Source organism: Triticum urartu, chromosome 3A (assembly GCF_056163025.1).
Source record: "Triticum urartu cultivar PI428250 chromosome 3A, HENAU_Tu73, whole genome shotgun sequence".
In the NCBI taxonomy this organism is placed as follows: Eukaryota; Viridiplantae; Streptophyta; class Magnoliopsida; order Poales; family Poaceae; genus Triticum; species Triticum urartu.
Window position 1 is genome coordinate 186698852 of NC_141875.1, and position 13111 is coordinate 186711962.

General features: G+C 45.5%; 1 long non-coding RNA gene and 1 pseudogene across 1 annotated transcript; both read left to right on the forward strand.

The window, feature by feature from the left end:
- The window catches only part of LOC147979141 (uncharacterized), a 50849-nt pseudogene extending 38214 nt beyond the window's left edge, over positions 1 to 12635 (forward strand).
- LOC147979142 (uncharacterized) lies at positions 5760 to 6945 on the forward strand. Its single transcript, XR_015618555.1, has 3 exons — positions 5760 to 6201; positions 6409 to 6531; positions 6932 to 6945. It is a non-coding gene; the product is annotated as an uncharacterized LOC147979142 (long non-coding RNA).
- Positions 12636 to 13111: the final 476 nt, after the last annotated feature.

Consider the following 13111-nt stretch of genomic DNA (forward strand, 5'->3'; position numbering starts at 1 on the left):
CTCGTTACCGGCAAGTCTCTTTACTCGTTCTGTAATACATCATCCCGCAACTAACTCATTAGTTGCAATGCTTGCAAGGCTTAAGTGATGTGCATTACCGAGAGGGCCCAGAGATACCTCTCCGACAATCGGAGTGACAAATCCTAATCTCGAAATACGCCAACCCAACATGTACCTTTGGAGACACCTGTAGAGCTCCTTTATAATCACCCAGTTACGTTGTGACGTTTGGTAGCACACAAAGTGTTCCTCTGGCAAACGGGAGTTGCATAATCTCATAGTCATAGGAACATGTATAAGTCATGAAGAAAGCAATAGCAACATACTAAACGATCGGGTGCTAAGCTAATGGAATGGGTCATGTCAATCAGATCATTCAACTAATGATGTTATCCCGTTAATCAAATAACAACTCTTTGTCCATGGTTAGGAAACATAACCATCTTTGATTAACGAGCTAGTCAAGTAGAGGCATACTAGTGACACTCTGTTTGTCTATGTATTCACACATGTATTATGTTTCCGGTTAATACAATTTTAGCATGAATAATAAACTTTTATCATGATATAAGGAAATAAATAATAACTTGCCTCTAGGGCATATTTCCTTCAGTCTCCCACTTGCACTAGATTCAATAATCTAGTTCACATCGCCATGTGATTCAACACTAAGAGTTCACATCACCATGTGATTAACACCCATAGTTCACATCATCATGTGACCTATACCCAAAGGGTTTACTAGAGTCAATAATCTAGTTCACATCATTTATGTGATTAACACCCAAAGAATACTAAGGTGTGATCATGTTTTGCTTGTGAGATAATTTTAGTCAACGGGTCTGTCACATACAGATCCGTAAGTATTTTGCAAATTCTATGTCTACAATGCTCTACACGGAGCTACTCTAGCTAATTGCTCCCACTTTCAATATGTATCTAGATCGAGACTTAGAGTCATCCAGATCTGTGTCAAAACTTGCATCGACGTAACCTTTTACGACGAACCTTTTGTCACCTCCATAATCGAGAAATATTTCCTTATTCCACTAAGGATAATTTTGACCAATGTCCAGTGATCTACTCTTAGATCACTATTGTACTCCCTTGCTTAACACAGTGTAGGGTATACAATAGATCTGGTACACATCATGGCATACTTTATAGAACCTATGGCTGAGGCATAGGGAATGACTTTCATCCTCTTTCTATCTTCTGCCGTGGTCAGGCTTTTGAGTCTTACTCAATTTCACACCTTGCAACACAGGCAAGAACTCTTTCTTTGACTGTTCCATTTTGAACTACTTCAAAATCTTGTCAAGGTATGTACTCATTGAAAAAACTTATCAAGCGTCTTGATCTATCTCTATAGATCTTGATGCTCAATATATAAGAAGCTTTACCGAGGTCTTTCTTTGAAAAACTCCTTTCAAATATTCCTTTATGCTTTCCAGAAAATTATACATTATTTCCGATCAACAATATGTTGTTCACATATACTTATCAGAAATGTTGTAGTGCTCCCACTCACTTTCTTGTAAATACAGGCTTCACCGTAAGTCTGTATAAAACTATATGCTTTGATCAACTTATCAAAGCGTATATTCCAACTCCGAGTGAGAAAATCTATATGCTTGCAAGGCTTAAGTGATGTGCATTACCGAGAGGGCCCCGAGATACCTCTCCGACAATCGGAGTGACAAATCCTAATCTCGAAATACGCCAACCCAACATGTACCTTTGGAGACACCTGTAGAGCTCCTTTATAATCACCCAGTTACGTTGTGACGTTTGGTAGCACACAAAGTGTTCCTCTGGCAAATGGGAGTTGCATAATCTCATAGTCATAGGAACATGTATAAGTCATGAAGAAAGCAATAGCAACATACTAAACGATCGGGTGCTAAGCTAATGGAATGGGTCATGTCAATCAGATCATTCAACTAATGATGTTATCCCGTTAATCAAATAACAACTCTTTGTCCATGGTTAGGAAACATAACCATCTTTGATTAACGAGCTAGTCAAGTAGAGGCATACTAGTGACACTCTGTTTGTCTATGTATTCACACATGTATTATGTTTCCGGTTAATACAATTCTAGCATGAATAATAAACTTTTATCATGATATAAGGAAATAAATAATAACTTTATTATTGCCTCTAGGGCATATTTCCTTCAAGGGGTCCCACCGTCACCACCCGTGAGGACCGGAGGGGTCGGGGCCGGGGGGGAGGGTGGTTCCAGATCCGATGGAGAGGAGCGGCGAGCGGAGTCGGCGGACGGAGAACGGAGAACGGGGCGACGAGGGGGGTACGACGAGCAGACCAACACTCAAGATGTCACTGGCCGACTCCGAGGCAGGGGAGAGGGCGCCACTGGGGGTGCGACCAGCTGAAGAGCCACCGCGAGGTCAGCGGCAGACACTCGAGTGCGGCCCTGCCCGGAGCCGCCGCAACCCGAGGGGGGGTTGGCGGGCTCACGAGACGGGGAGCGGGAGCGCTCAGAGATGTCGTCGTCCTCCTCGTGGTCGTCGAAGCGGGAGTGGCGGGGGCGCCGGTGGTGGGAGCCATCGGCATCCGCGGGCCCGCCCCCCTGGAGGCTGTCGGCGAAGAGGCAGGGGCGGCCGATGTGGTTTGGTGGCTCGGGGTAGATGGTGAAGTCGTATCCGTCGTCGTTGAAGAAGACCCGAAGCGTGGCGTGGAGCTTGGAGGCGTCCAGGCATTTCACCTTGACCCGGACCTCCTCCTCCTTGCGCAGAGAGAGCTCGTCGACCACCACCACCTTGCCCAGGATCTTGGACATACTGCGAATGACCCGCTCAGACCAGGCCACGTCTGGGAGGCCGGCGATGAGGAGCCAAGTAGTGTCGAGGACCGCCACGGCCTTGGGATCCCACCTCGTCTCGGAGATGTTCACCACAATCCCGTTGAGGGCCAAGGTGATGCTGTCGCTACGGGTGCAGAGGCCCATGCTCAGGGCGTCAGGGAAGATCACCGAGAAGGCGTTGGGCGCGGTGGAGGTCACCTGCCAATCCCACTTGCATCGGCAGAGGTGGTTGAGCTCGGCCTCGATCAGCTCTGGAGTGGCGACGCCCTCCCCCACGACCGTCACAAGGGCCAGGAGCAAGGGGGAGGGAGGCGGGAGCTCCGGCACCTCAATGTGGAAGAAGCCCATGTCCTCGATGCCGTGGCCGTACATCATGATCTCCTCCGTGACCGGGCGCTCTGGACAAAGAACCGCAGGGTGCCCGGCTTCCTTGCAGAGGTAGCAGGTCGGTGGGTTGGGGCAAGCAACCTGGAAGTGGCTGGGCAGGCCGCAGTTGAAGCACGGCGGACCCTCGGGGGCGGCGACGGCACCCGAGGCCGGGGTCACCACGGCAACGGAGGAGGCAGCAGGTGGAGGGCGAGGCGGCCCCTTCTTCTTCTTCTTCTTAGTGCCCGGGCGCCCACGGTTCCCGTTGCCACCGTTAGATGGCGGAAAAGCGGCTTGGGCGCGCGGGGCTGGTAATGCCGGTTCTCAGGGGCGGTGGACCCGGAGGCGGGAGGAGCCTGACGCGGAGGGGAAGGCCGGCGGGAGCCACGGCCGTCACGGGCCGGCGAGCGCCGGGTCGGTGACCGGCCTCGGGCTGGGGAGCGCCGGGCAGGCGAGTTGGCCCGGTCCCGAGAGTCCTCCCGAGGCGGATCCCGGCGGGCTGGCGAGTGTGAACGGCGGTCATCCCACGCCGGGGAGCGGCGTGATTGGCGGGGAGGGGAGCGGCGGGGGTCGCGGGAGTCGCGAGCAGGGGAACGGCGAGCCGGGCGGGAGGTGAGCTGGCTCCGGAGGTCAGCCTCCTGCCGGAGGCCGTCGGGGGAGGAGCGCGGAGGATCCCGGCGTCATCCACACGCCGCTTCGGGCGGGGCTCGGCATCGCCCCAGTCCCGGGGCATGGCCGGCGGGGGAGGGGGGCGAGGGGGCGTGGCGGCCGGAGGGGACAAGGGAGGCGGCTTGCGTGGCGGCGGGATGGGGAGCGAGGGGCGAGGCACGGGGGGCACGAGGAAACCCTACAGGGGGCCAAATCGAGCGCCGGGACGGGCCAGACCGCGCCGGGGGGCGCTGCTGGGCCACACCACGCGCGGCCTGGCTGGACGACCGGCCCACGCAGCGGTCAGCGGCCTGCATCCCACCTGGGGGTCCAGCAGCCGACAGCCCGGGGGAAGGCCCGATTGGTTGGGCCCCAGGGAGGCCCAGCAGCAGCGCAGCCCGAAACGACCGGCCCGGGGCAACCAACCGGGGCACGAGGGTTTCCCCAGGCGCCGCCGCGGAGGTCGCCGCTGGGGCAGGACGAGGGCGGCGCGGCCAGGGCACGGCACGCCGGCCGGCCGGAGACAGGGAGGGAGCAGCCCCGAAGGAGGAAATGAACGGGCGAAAGGGGGCTCTCCAGACAAGGATGCCCGAGAGCGCGAGCGCCGCCGCCGATGACTGGCCGGCCGGAGCAGAGGCGGATGCCGCCAACGCGGGGGACCGCCAGGAGTCGAGCGCAGCACCGTGGTCGGCGCGGCCGGCAACGTCCCAGCCGCCAGCACGACGCCGCCGGGGAGGGGCCCGAGACCCCAAGGCGTCCCCTTTCGACCCAGGAGACGGCAGCGCGCCCGACGGCTGCCGGTGGCGCCGATCGGTCCCGCGGGAGGCCGCTGGGAGTTCGGCCGCCGGCAGGGACGGATGGAGGCGGCCGGACCGGAGCGCGGGGCGGGATGCGGTCGCGGCAGGCGATGGGGCGGCCCGCAGCCACATCGGCAGCTTCGGCGAGGTCCGCCTAGGACTCGCGCGGAGGAACAGCCGGAGGAGACGGCGGGGAATCGGGCGAGGGGGGCGCCGGCAGGCCGGCCGCGAGCGAGGCCAGGGGCGAGGGTGGCAGCGGCGGCGCCGCTGAGACGACTAGGGCGTCGCCAGAGCCAGCGCACGCGAGAGCCATCCGCCAACGGGAGCGAATCACATGAGTTCATTTCCAACATCATTTTCAACACCATCTGGTATGACTCTGTAATCTCCACGCAGCATGAGTATGCGCTTGACTTTGAGGTGGACATGATATGCACCAATGCCCTTATGCGAATAGAGTGCTGCTCCCTCTATGGCCTTATCGCCTTCCTCCGTCGCCTCTTCCACCATCTGACTGAGCATGATGCTATCAAGTTCCTGCTCAAGAGCAATGCTGATGTTTGGTCAGCCATCGACATAGCAGAGCAACATGGTCATCATATGTCTGATGTGTACCTCAATGCCTTTAGGGAAGCAGCTGTTAATTCATGGCACCCTCACCCTAAAGCACTGGAGAAATTCATCCTGTCAGCCTTGAACATGAATTCGACTGAGTTGTCAACAATGCTGACCCATGCAGTCAAGAACTGTAGATTTGAGGGACTCACCATTTCTTTGTCACCCAAATCTTCACCTACCAAGTCAGATGAGCAGGTTCAACAACTGGAAAAGTTGGCCTCAAGCTCGGAGTTCTTATCTGAAAACCAAAAAATGTTCATTTCAGAGATTCAGAAAATTTTTAAGGCTGACCAAAACTTCTATGTCAGGAAGGTCAAAGCTGCGTTGAAGAGCTACTCCCAGAAACAAGGGGTTTGTGCATTCACCTATGTTGTTGTATTCTTTGTTTTATACCTGTGTTTGCTTAAAACATCTTCTATCTATCTATCTATCTATCTATCTATACCTATACTAATTCTAGACTTCCTAAAAATTCCCCAATCTTTTATTTTTTTAGAAAAACTCCACGTTCAATCTATAAAAAAGTTCCCCACGTCTAGGGAGAACTCCACGTCCAATTTATGGCCCGCAAGATCCAACCTTTTTTTTCTTACAAACTCCATGTTAAATCTATGGAAAACTTCTCCACGTTCAATCAAGGGAGAACTACATGTTCAATTTACGGCCCGCACGTCCAATCTATTTTATTCTCACATAACAAACTCCACGTTCAATCTATTGAGAACTTCTGATATTTTGGAGGTCCAACAGCCCAAGCGTGTTTGGATGGAAATCCTGGGACCGTGCCTATCCATGGCGGCGACAAAGACGGCGGCCAGATCTGGACTGCTCCCTGCTACGAGGAAGGAAGTGCCGCCGCTCCGTCTCCGGGTGGTGGCTGCTTTCAGTCCAGAGGAAGAAGGAAGGGTCGCTGCGGTTGCTCCCGGCGTCTTAGTTGAAAAGGCAAATAACCTACCCCCTCTCCAAATTTTCTTCTTCGAGTAATCACTTCTCCAATTTTTTAGGATGCAATTGCTTCATGTACACAGCCTATTTTGTGCTTGATTAGTGAGAGTGCCTGGTAGCTTCATGTACCGTGACCTATTTTGCTTCTCCGTCGCGTGATTGTCGCCACTTCTTTCTCTAAATGCGAGGTCGTTTATTCTTTAGAGGAAATAGTCAAACAGATGCGGTGTTGGGGCGGTGCTGATCAATGAGGAGCTACATGGTGTGAGACACGCAGCACACACATGTCCTGCAAGTGGCCGGACCTATGCGTATCGGTCGACAATGGTGAGATCAAACTGGTGTTATGGAACTCTGTCCAGCAAACAACGTATTTTCTCTTCGCATGGCCTTTCCTCTGCCAGTCTGAATCTGAATTATGTCTTTCTATTTTACAATGTGTTGGAAGTGTTTGATGAATTGTTAAGTTGCCAATAGTTGAATTCATATAGAAGAGTCTTACTAACGAATTTGTTAAGTCTTTCATGTACTGTGTTTCAAAACTGCATTTGTATTCACTAAGGACATTCATGTTTTCAACCAGCACTAGCGCTTTAGTTGTATGACGTACGGTTTGTAACTAAACTGCATACTGATTGCACCTGGACAGTCGAAGTATAACACAATTTCAAGTTTCAAATTGTGTCTTTCTTCTAAGATTGTCACCACTTCTTTCTCTAAATGCGAGGTCGTTTATTCTTTAGAGGAAATAGTCAAACAGATGCGGTGTTGGGGCGGTGCCGATCAATGAGGAGCTACATTGTGAGACAAGCAGCACACACATGTCCTGCAAGTGGCCGGACCTAGGCGTATCGGTCGACAATGGTGAGATCGAACTGGTGTTATGGAACTCTGTCCAGCAAACAACGTCTTTTCTCTTCGCATGGCCTTTCCTCCGCGAGTCTGAATCTGAATTATTTCTTTCTATTTTACAATGCGTTGGAAGTGTTTGATGAATTGTTAAGTTGCCAATAGTTGAATTCATATAGAAGACTTTTCCTAACGAATTTGTTAAGTCTTTCATGTACTGTGTTTCAAAACTGCATTTGTATTCACTAAGGGCATTCATATTTTCAACCAGCACTGGTGCTTTAGTTGTATGAGGTACGGTTTGCAACTAAACTGCATACTAATTGCACCTGGACAGTCGAAGTATAACACAATTTTAAGTTTCAAATTGTGTCTTTCTTCTAACTCTACCCTCTCATCTACAAATGAGTTATTTCACCATAAGTTTTTATGTTGTTCGCATTCCACCAGGAAGATGAAGTAGAACTCTACTTATCTTAATAATTTAGTGCAGTATGATATATGCAACAGTTGTCCTAATCATTAAAATTTTCCAAAGAGTATCCTTCGGTTTGTTTGCTTCCTATTTCCAAAAGGTCTCTACTGTTTGTTTTTTAGCTGAGATTTTTTTATTTAGGTACTTCACTAGAGAGGAGCGATCTGCAAGAGTTGGCTGCTATGTATATATATGTTACGGGCCAGCGCACAGATTTTTTGCCGTCGAGTAAGTTCAAGCCCTTAAGATGATTTCTAAATTTCATAGTGTTAGTTCAAATTATGTGATCTTTATAACTGAAGTTGATCATAGTCAGAGCATTTGAAAATGTTGTTCAGTAAATGACTGAAATTAGAAGTATGCCTATTTGTAGCATATTGTAGAGGGGTAGTTCCACTTCCAAGTATCAAATGTACCTTATGTTCAGATAAAATTTTCCTTTATATTGAATACATCTCATGCCTTGCAGGATCAACTTCCTACACACAAGTGAATTACTTCTGGAGTTCAATTGTTACTACATTGAAGAGAAATACGATAGCATCTAATAATCCACTAAGGTATTCAATGTGTTTTCTTCTTTGGTTGAAAATTGCTTCCCGTCCATTGCATAATGTGTAGAAATATCATAGTACTTCTGCTGAAGTCATAAAAAAACGCTTCCATTACATAATTTGTACAGAAATCATAGAGTGCTTACTATTGGCATCCTCGCCTTTCGTTGATGACAGAACTTGGTAACCACACTAAATAGCATTTATTTTTCGGCTGAGAATGCTTCCTCCAGCGGATAAATCTGTGTACTATGTCCTGAACATCACGAGATAATGCGAATGTTGTATGGCTTTCAACCCACCAACTTTTCTTGATTGTCTTTGAATTTCAACATAGTGATTAGCTACACAATTTCTTACCAATTAGAAAGAACTGAACTGTTTCTTCTTCCACTGTTTCTTTACTTTCTACTATAGTCTTTGCATTTTAACTGCACTTTTTTTATGAAAGGTACATTCATCACATCGTCAAACTATGGGTTTACACCACAACATTTCCTTTCTCATGTATTAGGTTGCTAGGCAAAACCATGACAGCTACAAGATGAATTTTAAGCTCTATAAAAAGAATATATCAGAAGTGCATGGATCCTATTCTTTACCTTTTTTATTTGGCATGTGGAGTTACCGACTTCATATTCTATGTGGATATAAGGATGGATTTACTTGGGTCAGGCACACTTTGTTGTGGGGTTACGGCTACAAGGGGATGCTTCATCAGAGATCAGGGTTGTTGGTACAAAATATGAGGTGACTATTGGAAATTTATTCAGATCATTGTAACAGAAACTCATCAATTCCCTGCTATTGATTATTTTCCGAATTGGAGTATGTGCCTAATCACTGTTTTGTCTTTGTACCATTAGAGCTTTACAGCCATTTTATTGGGGATAAAATGAAGTGATAAACCTACAGTACTTGAAAATATTATTTCCTTTGTGGAGAACAGACAAAATGGGGAAAGGCCATGGCAGCCACTGAATTTTTTGCCAACTACTAGCTGTAATCTGAGGAATGTACCGCTTTTGTGAAAACTTCATCTTAGATATATGAAAGAATATTTCTCTATATGTATATTTCAGGTGGAAACCTGCAACTTTTAGGCCTAATATATACTTTTCTTAATGAAAGTTTGATCGAACTAGGAACAACTAATTAATCATGTTCTCTGCATACGTGTGTCATTCATTATATACGTATATTATACATATCTAATGCAATATAAGAAATCTTTAGAATCTTGACAAGAACTTTGTTCCAGAAAGGACCATGCTTCTTTCTCCTATATCTTATAGGTTGATTTTGTCAACTACGTAAATTAAATCTTCATGCCCTATGCCTCGGGTTTTATACTGTTCTATCCATTTCGAGAAAATCTGTGGAAATCCTAATGTTCAGACCTAGCTATGACAAATAGTTCATGTACTACTATTTCCGTAGTCATACTTCACTAAGAGGACACAAATCTATACTCTGCCAAATTGTAATAATCCTCATAAGCGTACGACACTATATGTCATCTTTGCATATTCATTATAATACGTCTTTAATAATTTATTTTTTTGTCATTACCACAACTAGAGGTTGCTTAGCTTCTCCAACATACTATTTTCGATGTGATCAAACATTTCATGCCGTACATGCCATCTAATGTAACTTCATACAACATGTTTTGCTTCTTCAGCACCCATCTGCTCTTGCTGTTTGTGGAATGGAATTGTATTTGGTTCAAAATAAGAAATTATCACATGTGAGAAGAATAGTGCAGAGCAAATAAAATCACACTACCTTTTGCTTGATGGTTCACCGTTATAACTAAATATGACAAGGCAAAACTATACACATATTTGTTTTTGTTTTGTAAGTACAATTGTACGTGTTATATCTCACATTAATATATCTGTACATGGATTTCATTTATGGCTATATGTATTTGTAGTGATCGTAGAAGAAATCAAAAGCCTTGAGGTTGTGATGGTTTTAAATAATATTCATATATTTACATATTGTTAATTATAAATTTGAAAACATATCTGCAGGAGCAAAGTGGTAATAAGTTCTAACACTTATGAAAATTATTTGTTTATCGGCCAATACTTAACTTTTAGTATTGTATTTTAGGATCCAAATTTTCATATATTTCTATCAACGTCAAATCAGTAAGTTGTCAAGTTGTAGTTTGTCATAAATACTAAAGTGTAACAGCTATTTCTGTCAATTTGTGCATAGTACAATGTAATTCAAAGGTCACCAAGTTACGCTATATAATGTCGGTAATAAGGAACTTCGTGAAAGACTATAGTCATTTTGTCCCATGGAAAGTACTTGATAACTTAATATGTCTCTATAATAAATGTTTGAATATATTTTCCTATATTCTTACGTAAAAACATTTGTAAAAAGGAACATACTTGAAGTGTAACTATTATGCATCTTTTTTAATGCTCCCTTCTCCTGTCTTGCTCTATATAGGTGCACTATGAACTTCAAGTTATTTGTGGTGTGAATCCTCAGTGCGGTCAAGGGTGGAACTGCTGATCTTTTTAAGAAAAAGGGCAAATTTGAATACTCCCACATCACCTTTTGGGCAACACGTGAGGGATCAAATTCTGCTGCCACAGATCCAGTACTGTTCTTCGCTGAATGCAGCAATGATGATGACGATGACAAGGAAACACCTCCCCTGTGCGTCCCAGTATTTAGTTCTTGGATATCTGATGGTATGCTCTCAGCTCTCTTTCACACAGTAGGTATCTTGTATTCTGTGATTTGCATAGTTAGTTGAAATAGAAGTGGTAAAACAAGAGTGCTTGGCTTGTGAGAATTAGAAGAACCTCCTTACTTTGTAGTGCAATTCTGTTTATGCTCTACATGCATATTCCAGAATTGTGTATAGCCTATGTACTCAAAGCTTCCCTCTTTGCGTACTAACAGAAACTGGTTATAGTTAGCATGATTAAGCCTCATACTTTTTTTAAGTCTCTTAAGGTTTAAAGATGGGCATCTCAAATATTAGAAATTGAAAACGTGAAAGTATTAGACCACTTAAGCATTTTCCTTAATCATTTAGCGATCTGAACTTCTGAACATGTACTAGAAGGATGCCCCCTGTGTTGCTGTGGAAATTTGTAGTTAAAACACTGGTAAACTACAATTAGTGTAGCTGGCATTGTAGAAGCATGAATTATTAGAAATGCCATTTTCCAAATATGTTTGTATAAGATATATAGATTACCCAAAATCTGTGGTGGCTCCTCCGAGAAAATTACATCCAGTCATTGAATTGTTGGTCCAATGAAATCAATGAATCAGAATTAATGAAGCTTTGCTCAATTCTTTTCCGAACACTGGGCCAAACACAGTGATATTTCCACATCCTCGACAGTGATGGCATGTTTGCCTGGTGCAATTTTTAGTCCCACCATAACTATTTTGGTGGATAGTAATGTGTCCCTAGGCAGCTTACGTACTCTAAATTTCCGTATCAATGGGTTCTCTTCATTGGCTTTTAGATCCATCTTTTGCACTTAGCTTTGTGTTTTTCCTTTTTTATGAGAAGTCTGATAATATAATTACTTTTGTTTGGACGAAAGTTCGTTGCTTCCACTGTGAGTTTCTAGGGAAAAAAATTGTTCACCCATATCATGAATCATATTATGGGCGTTACGAGGACTTTGTTGGAATGGCTCATGGAGACCATAGCATTTGTAATGAAGAAATTATCAGTGCATGCGACTTCCATGCTGATATGATGTGCACATTAAAAGAGGATTGGATCTTTTTTGATCCCAACATGGATGCTATGATTGCTCGAGCGAATCCCATTAAGAATTGGGCTACGGAGATGCTGAAATGGAAGAACAGAATCTTTTGACAGGTATGTCTCTTGCCTAACTTGGAAATTTTAGTTTTGTGGTTGCATCGAGGAGGAAATATTTCTCTCAGCGTGTTTCAATAAAACTAGAGATAGCCCTATCAGGATATGGTTTGCACCAATAATTAAATATGTATTAGTTTATCCCATTTTTGTATGATATAACATACTTTGTTCTACTTTGCAGTCATGCTCGATCTTTTTTTTTCTGAGATAGATCAGATGGACTCTTGAAATTGAGATTCTTGAAGAGCTTTCCTGGGAGCACGCGTTCAAGCTTAGTTAACATTTGCTAGAACTGTTTATTATATTCTTCTGTTGAAGTGTATCTCAACTTCTTAAGTGTGGTGTTAGTTTGTCAACCATGATGCAAATTATCCTTGATGCTACTCGAGTATGTGGATATCTAATGTCAGGTTTCCATGTGGGCACTTCATCACAAAGCTATACAGAACAACAACAATTTACATGTTGGGCGTTCAGTTCTATTTCCTGGTGCTGCTGGTGGCGGCAGTAGCGGTCGTTCGTCCTGCAGCACCTGTTAGTCACTATATAGGGATATAATGATATGAAGCAGACGTACAACAATGGTCACCAGGTGATTGCCTAGCAGTAGCAGTGTGTTTGACAGCGCGAAAGCAAGGGAATGGGAATTTGCAAGAGATTAAGATAGTCCCAATCTCATGTTTGGTGTGTGATGGGAATTCTAGTCGTGGGAATCTGAAAAGATGTTTCATCCCACCAAAATTAACAATGGGACTAAGAAAGAGATATGTGGGAATTAGCCTCCTTAATTTATTTTTCGTCAACTTTTTTGCACCCCCCCCCCCCCGAAATCAAAGGAAACACTTTATATTTATAGTTCGATAGTCCGATAGGAGACCATTGCCAGACCACTTGCTGGCCGTCGATTCTATATCGAAAAAGTCTTTCATCTCGCTTTATATATAAAGCAACATAGCCGAACCGCTACAAGGTGATGAAAAATCAAAGGTAAAGCAAGATTACAACCCTAAGACGAAACACCCGAGGCTACTGACAAGAAGAGACCCCCCCCCCCCATGTCCTCTCGCTCCGGGCCGTGGAGCGCTGATCCTGCATGCAGACACCGAGGACCGAGAGCGATGAGATCGACGTCATGTGTAAAAGATAAGA